Genomic DNA, 9,844 nt, shown 5'->3' with positions numbered 1-9,844 from the left:
TCTGCTTCTTCTGCTTCTTCTGCTTCTTCTGCTTCTTCTGCTTCTTCTGCTTCTTCTGCTTCTTCTGCTTCTTCTGCTTCTTCTGCTTCTTCTGCTTCTTCTTCAGTCAAGTTTAACGGCAGCTTGCATCCTCTCCCTTGCATCTGGTAGAGACTGGCTTTAAATAGGGCCATCAATTTCCCTCCAATTGCCCAGCCAGTACCACTCACTCAACTAAGGGATGTAAAACTCTACACAGATGATTTAAAAACACAAAACCTCTACACACTTCTAATATGCACATTTACACAACTAAATGGCAATATTAACAAAAGGAAAAACATTCAACAAATTCCTTTAAACCTTAACACAAACAAAAGGAAGCATCTCTATGGAAAAAGAAATCCCTCCACTTAGTTTGACCCGCTGATGTCATGCGTGACATCATCAGGATTTTAAAATGAGGAAATGCCAGGCGGGCGTTTCCCCACACCTGACCCTCATGAAGACTGAAATGACAAACAAAGTAAGTATGAACAACTGACTTAATCTGTAACATAATAAAATATAAAGAAACATAGCTTAGTATTTGACTTAATTTGCAGAATGTTTGATTTGCCGGCAACAAAACACTTACACAAACAAACCCGGGATAGTGAGTGAAGCAATGTTACTTGACAAATAGCAAATGGAAGCAAATACATAGAAACAAAATAATGTGTATAATGTGCAAAATAAAGTAAACACATATGGGACAAATGGAGAGCTTTACAACTGCTCCACTTTGTCACAAGGCCCTACCACTGCGACCTCCTTCCCAGTGCTTCGTTGCTGTTGAGCCCACTCTATAATCTGTCATGGCCAAGACGGAGGCTACAAAAAAGTACAAACGTGAGTCTCTGGCAGCTGACATGATCCGTCCATCCTCCTCACAGGTAGGTGCTGTTTTTATTCTTTGTGGCCAAGAAAGAAAAAACATTACAGCCATGCAGTGATTTATTGTGTTTTATTGCTTTGGTTTTATACTACTCTTTTATGCATGTTTATATATATTTACATGCTTTTATGTTGGAGGTGGTTTTTTTACTTCCTACCCCTACCATAATCAAAGCAATTCTCCATCCTTGCTCACACTACATAAAAGATGGGAGGTGAGGGCAGTTGGGACGAGTCACAGAGCATGTGCAGAAATGGTACAAAGATGAAGACTGCAGAGCTTCAGGAGAGAAACAGGAAGGAGAAGCCAGACCGATGCCAAGGAGATTGGCCCTGTCTGTGGAACTGGTGTCAGATATGGTGGAGGAGTTGTATGCAGAAAGGCGGCCGTTCACAGCAAAACACAACCAGTGAAAGAGTGATTTCTGTGATGGTTGGCGCTAGAGCATCCATTTCAAGACTTTGGTACCTGTTCATATATTATATATGTGTAGGACTCTTAACTTGGTTTTTGTTAGTTTTTTTCTCATTCTTTCTCATTTTTATCCTAAATAAATTTTATTTGCTCCTTGAGTTTTGTGCTGTTTGGCTACTACGACCCCTTTACTTATTTATTTTTTAGCTACTCTCCAGGTGATGGGAAAGGACCTCGTCCTTTTTCCTCATTACACAGTTTTTACCAATGTTGCCCACAGTAAGAAGGTTGTTGGTATCTGTGTGGAGTTTGAATGTTCTCCCTTTGCCTCCATTTGTTGTCTCCAGATACTTTCTTCTGTAGTCCAAAGTTTTCATTTTAGGTTTATTAGTGATTCTGATTTGGGCATAGACATAAAAAGCTGTCTATCAATGGGGTATCCTCATAACCATCTGAACTGCTTATCCAATTCAGAGCAGAGAAAATAGATGGATTGTCAGCACACTGTTAAAAAAAAATGCAAGATCACGCTTTGGGATTGATAAAATGAATGTCTAATGATCTTCTTCTATATATAGAGCAGGGATGTCAAAACTCATTTTAAGTCAAGGGCCACATAAAACCCACACTGATCTTAAGTGGGCTGGATGACAGAAACTCCACTTTGTATCAGTGCAAAGATGCTTAACTACAGATTTAATCCCAAAGACATCTTGATAAGATAAAGAAGTTAGATTGCAATCCAAACTGTCCCATATTTTTAAAATCAAAGCTTCAGTTAATTGATTATTTTATTTTATTTTATTCTTACCAAATTTTCTATAGTAGACAGTGAAAAACAGGAACTTTTCTGTTATTCTATTGTTAATCTATTTTTTAAACACTTCTGGCATGATCAGGTTGTAAAGCCTCTGATTATGGTTTAATAACACCAGAACATTTAAAAGCTGTCCAGAGTATTTCACCAAGCTCTCGAGCAGGTACTTAACTTCTGCCTTAAAGTTTAAAACTAAGGCAAGCTGTGCTTTGTGGTGCCTTTTGAGATGCATTAATGCTCATATCTAAACAGCAATGGCTTTAGGTGTTATTATTAGTGTAGTATATCATTATTAAATGTTACTGTAAATACATCAAGACTGATTTTTGGAGTACCATTTTATAACAGTTACTTATAGATCTGATGTTTTAGATGTACATAAGAGCAAATGATCTTGTGAACATTAAAATTACATGCATCTATACATTATACTGATGTGTTACTCAGCTGAACACATACAATGATACAATGGCTTCTCAGTTTGTAGTCTTTTGTCTCCATCTGCTGTCCGTTGTATGATTGAGCACCTGCCATCCTGCACAGTCAGGAGGTTCCCACATGTAGCAGATCAACTACAGCTTACATCTTTATAGGCTTTAACTGAGATCGACAGTAAATGTTTATGGGATTCATTTTTATTGGATTATTTTTATTACATACATACATGCATATGTATAATATAGCAAGAAATGTCAAACTACTCTTGGCATTCTTCTGTCGGACGGCTGTCTGCAGCAATTGTGCTAATAGACGCAATCGTGGAGCATTAATTTCCAGTTTCTAAACTAATGTGATGTGTCATTGCTTTTACTTTTATTGACAAGGCACCTGATTTATTTATTAAGCCACCTTTCACAGAGGTCACTAGTGTAAGATGTTCCTGTCATTACTGGTCTTTGTGTATGCCAGAGTTTTATTGTCTGTCTTTGTGGACTTTGCTTAGTGATTGTTTGCGCTGCCCTCACTACTATCGTCTGTGTTTAGTAGGCCAGATGTTTTTCATTATCATCAGCCTTCTCATTGTATTCCTGCAATTGTTCACCTTTGTTGGCGCTATATAAAAATGAATTAAAATGAACTGAACAGATTAGCACTGTTGCCTCACAGCTCCCTGTGATCATGATAAGAATAAGGGGAAGAGAATGGATGGATGGACTGAATTGTTCTCTTACCCATACTGCAATATAGGAGTCCTTACCTGGTGCACATGTTAAATAGAAGCTGTCCAGCTTTGACAGTTTGTTTATGTCAGCTCATATTAGCTCTCAAATGACAGCTTAATATACAAAAACTTATAATCATGGCTCATTAACAAAATCTGTGAGACTTATTTATCTATAACGAAATATATTCCACATAAAGATGTTATTTGATGCTGTAGTACAACACGGACATACAGTCTATTTTACTGTTTAAAAAAACAAACCAAACAAAAAAAAATCTTCCATCTGAGTCTCTTGCTGAACAGCTATGGGCTGCAGCCCAACACCAGGGATGATTTTCTCTCCCTGCCTGGATGTTACTATAAGTGTGTTTATATAATTCTTCAAAAATCTCTTTAATGTCACTTCCCACATTAATCACTGCAGCTGCCAGCCTAAAATTGCTCTCCAGCTCCCAGCGGCTACACCAGCCACTTGGGTTACTCAGCAAATGTGATTATTTCTGTCAAAAAAATGTAGTGGAACTGAATCTACCTCTTTTTTCCCACTTTGGTTAGTTATCTTGGACTCTTCCTCATTTTGTTCTCTCTTAAGCAAGCATGCATTCACAGTCTTGCCACTATATCTGTCCGCTCTCATTTTGCAAATGTAAAATTGAGGCGGCATTCATCAGATAAAAAAAAAAATCCTCTTCCGCTCCTCCCTCTCCTGTTATTAAGTATAATGGGCACAGGAAGTCGGGGGTTGATGGGATTGGCCCTGCTGTGTTCTCACGATGGGACGTTAATCTGTTTCCCAGCTCAGGTGAAAGGAGGACGGCTGATAACCTTGTGTGGAAGCCAGAATATAATACAACATAACAGAATTTGGTTTGTCTGCCGTTATCATTTCTTCACCCTCTCACCGCCTGATATCGATGCGCAGCAGACAGCAGTTTCACTTGCTCCAGATGAGTGATGCCTGACTTGGTATTTGCCCAACACTTAACTCGGTTACACTGAAATATTATTAGAAGCAACACTCCCCTCAATACCTGAATCACAGCCAAACATCATCTTGGAAAACCTTGCTCATCTTTCACCACTAACGGGTCAGCATGCTTCAGAGGTAAGTGTCTGAGGGAACAGCCTGAAAACTATGAAAATTACCATAACTGACACTTGGTAACATATTTTACTGTTTGCAAATATTTCTCACATTTTTGCTAATCTCGCATCCTGGCTTTTGGTCACTTGATGCTTATGATAACCCTCTATTTGACAAACTGTTAAAATGTATTTTATTTTTATGGGTGATAATGTCTGGTAGTGGGGCCTAGTAATTCACATATGTGACCACTATCTGCAGATTACACATCTTCACTGAATCCTCATCTCATCTTTAGCTTTATGGCTTTAGCCCTCATGGTTTCTTATACTCTAAAATGAACATATATAGAAGAGAGTTATTAGCTAATTCTGCAGAGGAAGCATGCTCATAACCCAGAGGTCAATGGACCAAAACCAATGAGTGGTTCTGATTATCGGGTTGATCACTAATGGAAAGGAAGTGGCAATAAAGTGAAGAAGAGTGAGGAAAGTAAACTCCCTAAATGCAGAAAAGACCAAGGAAGAGGAATATACAACACACTCCCAAATACACTTCCTTCCTACACACATCAGTCAAGATACCATCTGGTCTCAATTGATATCATCAACACCTTCTAGAAAAATACAGCTCTAAGTATCATCATTTCAGTTACAGCGTGACAAGGAAGCATGGCCCGCACAGTACATCTCAGGAGCATCCTTCCCATCTCAGCAGGACATTTACACCACCAGGAACATCAGAAGGACCCACAACATCTTTAAGGACAGTACACTCCCCCGACTCCCTCCAGGAAGTAGCATGTGAAAGCTGCTACTATCGGCCCCTCAGTTTCAAAGTAAAGAGATCTCTAGTGATCTTTTGAAGAAGTGCACATAGAAAGTGAGCTTGCAGTACTTAAATGGTCTGTTTATGCTGCTGTTCTCATCACAAACAGTGCTGTAGGGTTAGCAAATGACGTCACATCTGCTGGCACAAGCTGGCACTTTGGTGTTGTTTCAGCCACTTGGGCACATCTCACATTTTGTAACCTTGCAATCAGATCGAGGACACAAGAATACAATCACGCCAAGGGCGTAGATTTTGTTGTGGCATTGGTGGGGACGGATAATTCAACCACCGAACCCAGACATGGACTACTGGTGCCCCACACAACAACTCAATGTCCACTATGTGAAGGAGCCAAACACATGTCTTCTCCTCTCGTTGACTGAGATAAACTGCTGGCATATTTGTTGTACATCTATACTGTCCAGTCTCTCCTGGTGGACATGACATACAGCAGCATTGTTTAATCTCATTTGAGTCATTGTTGACCTTAGCCATGTTTTTAGTCTTCTGAGGGCATTGAAGCTTCTAGCCTCAGCCGAGGATACTGGGGTGACTAAAAGCAGCCTGACAAGGCTTTCAACTTGATCAAACAGACCCCTCACCTCCACCGGCATTCCCCTAATGATAGTAGACACTTCTGTACTAGATGTAAAGGTATATTTGGATCTGAACATGGCTAGCTGAACCTTTAGACTCTGTCTGTTAATTTCTGGGTAACGATCAATAATGCCATCCACCTCTCCAGTGAGCAGATCTGGCTGGTTGAACCTCTCCTGAAACTGAACATCAACACTATCCAGCACTTTGTAAAACTCTGCTCTGTAATGCTCTTCAGGTGACTTGGGAGTGTGCTGGCTAGCCCCGCCAGCATATCGTTTTGGTGGCCGTCTCTGGTGAGGAATCTGAATGGGCTCAATACCAAGGGAGTCCACCATTTTCACTGCTTTGTCAAACATCTGATGGAATCTTTCTTCATTTCTTTTCAACTGTAGAGTGGATCTGACACACTCTATTGAGCATCTCATTCCTGCAATGGTTGCAGTCCGTTTTTGCAGGGACTTGTTCAGACATTCTAGCTCCTCAATAACTTCCAATGCCATAAGAAGTCCAAGCACTGTTTTGCCCTTTTCAAACCTCTCATGCAATCCATTTGCCCTAGCACTTGTGCTAGATCCAACTGCTGCCATCTCCTCTAAACTAGTCAAAATACTGTCATACTGAGACAGCACTGCTTTGATAGCAGTTCCCCTTACAGTCCACCTGGTTGGGCAGAGTGGTCTGAGTGATACTGATGGTTCCTCTGAATCTGCTGCAACTGCTGAAAACATAGCTTTCAATCTTCCAGACTGTTTGCATAATGACCCCAGATCATGTACCCACTCTAAAGCATCACGTATTACAGAACTAGCCTGACATGCAGCCTGTGTAATTAAGTTCAGGCAGTGAGGCCCACAATGCACGTACAATGCCAGCGGCTGTTGTTTCTTAACTTCTGCCTGAGCACCTGAATAAGCTCCTGACATGTTCGCAGCACCATCACAGGTCTGACCTCTTAAACATGACATCGGCAAATTCAGCCTCAAAAGCACATCCACAGCTGTTCTAGCTATCTCCACTCCAGTAGTTCCTGAAACCTCATATAAGCCTACAAAAACCTCATGTGGAACCAGGTCCTCATCCACATATCTAAAACATATGGACTCTTGCTCTCTTCCTGTGATATCTTGAGTACCATCTATAATGATAGAGAACTGCAGGACAGATAGAGACTGGATAGTTTGTGCAATATTTCTGACAATGCAGTTTCCAGACAACTGCAAAATCTCATTTTGCACTGCTGGAGCGGTATAGTCATGACAACGGGTCAGCCAGTCAGAAAGACAGACATCATCTTTGGCTTTATATTTTAAGTATTGAAAGAGGTTACCATCTTCCTTGCCATGTCCTCGCAGTGCCAAACCCTGTCTGATAAGAAACTGCATTGAACCCACAATGCTTTGTAAGCAGTGTCTGGCATTTTGCTGTTGATTTGACCAGGCAGTTGATAGTTGTGAATTTATTGGAGCTGCTTCTTGAGCGCTAGCTGTGACTGCATGGTGATGGGATTGAGAATTTTGATGCCTTTCAAATCTTTCAAGAGCTTTCTTCCAGTTAGTAAACCCCTTTGATGAGAATGCAGGGTCTGCCTTTTTTGACATAATACTTTTCTGAACAGTATATGTTTTCACACAGTAAAAACAAAGGCATGGCTATAATGAAGCCATGGATACTCTTTGTACCACCTCTCTTGAAAATGGAGGACCCTACTGGACAATGTTTGAACTGGGATGCATTTAGGGTTAGGCTGGTTTGGCTTATTGTCCAAAATATCTTCACTTGTACTCTGTTCTTCATTGTTGTGACCTTCACTGCCACTCTCCCTGACGCTCTCCCTGACGCACTCCCTGTCACTCTCCCTGTTGCTTGCTACAGGTGTACTGGTTTCCTTAGAAATAGACCACATCATTCAATTAGCTATACTGTAACACTGGTCATATGACAATACATAGCTTATGTAACTTCATGAGAACAGAGAACCACTTATTGTAGATAGATTACAGTGGATATAAAAAGTCGACACACACGTTCAAATGCCAGCTTTTTGTCATTTAAAAAAAATGACAGCAAGTCAAATAATTTCACAACTTTCTCCACCTTTAATGTGGCCTATTATGTGTACAACACACTTGAAAAACAAATTTAAAAAAAAATCCTTCGGAGAGGTGAAGTAAAAAACACACAACTGAAATAAAATGGTTGGATAACTGATCACACCCTTTTATAACTGGATTTGTGGCTGTGTTCAGATTTACCCAGTTACATTCAAACTCTTGTTAGATGGAGTCAGCACACACCTGTCACCAATTAAAGTGCTTCTGATCAGCACCACATAAAGTTAAGCTGTTCTAGTTGGTTTTTCCTGACATTTATGGAGCCACATCTTCCAGCAGAGCCATGGGCTGCAGAGAGCTTCCAAAGCATCAGAGGTGGTCTCATTATTTAACGATATTTGTCTGGTGAAGGCTATAAAAGAATTTCCAAGGAGTTACATATACCATGGAACGCAGTGAGGAACATCCAGTGGAAAAGATATGACACAACAGTGACATTACCAAGAACAGGGCATCCGTCCAAAATTTAGGATAAGACGAGAAGAAAACGAGTCAGGATTATTACTGCCATTTGAATGATGTGTCAGTACAGAAGCTCAAATATTCATAAATCATATAGATGGAATTAATGAAACAGTTGGAGAATTCTCCTCCTTTATCATTTCATATTTCATATTCATTCAGCAGAATGCTGCAACCAGCACAACCAATAATTGGCCCATTGGACCAGGCTCAACGCTGCTCTTCCTAATGTGTTTAAACTGATATATTTAAACCTAAACCATGATGCTTTCCTCACCCTGAGTAAATTGTGTGGCCAACCCAAATCAAGTATTTTTTTTTTTATGTTTACCACACCACAAGTGAAAACAAAAATGAACAATGAAACAAAGTATCAAACAGCAGCCTTTGGTTGTCATTTTATGCTTTTATAGGTTGGATCAGGCAGCAGAAACAAACAGTTAGTATGTAGTTGGAGAAATCGTTGACCAAAGCAGTAAAATAACTGGCTATAAAACCAAAATAATGACCTAAAAAAATAAATAAAGTGACTCTACAGAGATTCGAGTAACCACACAATACATTAAAATGAGAATTATCGTAAAAGTGACTGTTCCTGGAAAACCACACATCTCTACCTTATCTTTAAAACATCCTTGGAAAGGATGTGTACGTCTGAGCTCACACAGCCTCCAACAACTGCCTACAAGTATTTGTGTAAGATGCTGAAATGTAGTTGTGAGACAAAGTGCGTAGATAGACATAAGCCTGTGCGTGCCTCTATGAAATACGACAGCAAGGTGACTTTTTTGTAATCCACTAATTTGATTTTTTTCTTTTTTCATTGAGAACAACTCCACGGGGAGACCGAACAAAGGATGGAAGAGTGGGAGGATAAACGGCAGAACAGGAAGTGCCGTGAAAAAGGGGACGAAGTGACACAGAAAAGATGGAAGAGAAGAGCGAGAGACAGAGAAAGAAAAGTGTTTCTAATCCTCCAGCCGGCTGAATTTTCCCTGCAAAGTCTTCTATTCACATGAGACCAGCTTTATGGTGTTATGTAAAGACCTCATGGAGTTAAGAGCCATTTCTTCCAACCTCTGCCCTCTACCGAAGATATCAAGCTTGCAACTATTTGAACACACCCCAGAGGCCACTCAGTAAGGAGATTATGTGTATACACTGATACAGAGAGCATCAGACAGGCTTGAACTGGAACGACAGCTAAAATGTGCAACTTATTCTAGAATAAGCAGAATAAATCTGGTAACTGTGGGTAATGTAACATCAGCCCTAGTTAAAGAACCTATTAAACTGCATGTAAATTCAAACTTTCATACCTAGAGTGTAATTGGAGAAACACATAAACTTGAACAAACATTTATTTCTGCACATTTTCACTGACTGACACCGGCACTTTTTGAAGTGATGCTTAACTATACGAAAATAAAATAAATAAATAAAA

At 40.0% G+C, this 9,844-nt stretch overlaps 1 long non-coding RNA gene across 2 annotated transcripts; it reads left to right on the top strand.

Annotated features, from left to right (window-relative positions):
* The first annotated feature begins 441 nt into the window (after window positions 1-441).
* On the top strand, window positions 442-9,844 carry LOC120439319. 2 transcript variants are annotated; one of them, XR_005612546.1, is made up of 3 exons: window positions 442-505; window positions 774-914; window positions 9,229-9,844. It is a non-coding gene; the product is annotated as an uncharacterized LOC120439319 (long non-coding RNA). The 2 variants fall into 2 exon arrangements; XR_005612547.1 differs by lacking the exon at window positions 9,229-9,844 and adding an exon at window positions 1,124-1,422.

The sequence above is a fragment of the Oreochromis aureus genome, linkage group 3, assembly GCF_013358895.1.
Source record: "Oreochromis aureus strain Israel breed Guangdong linkage group 3, ZZ_aureus, whole genome shotgun sequence".
NCBI lineage: Eukaryota > Metazoa > Chordata > Actinopteri > Cichliformes > Cichlidae > Oreochromis > Oreochromis aureus.
Note: the sequence above shows the minus strand (reverse complement) of the source record. Positions and strands in the feature narration are given on the sequence as shown.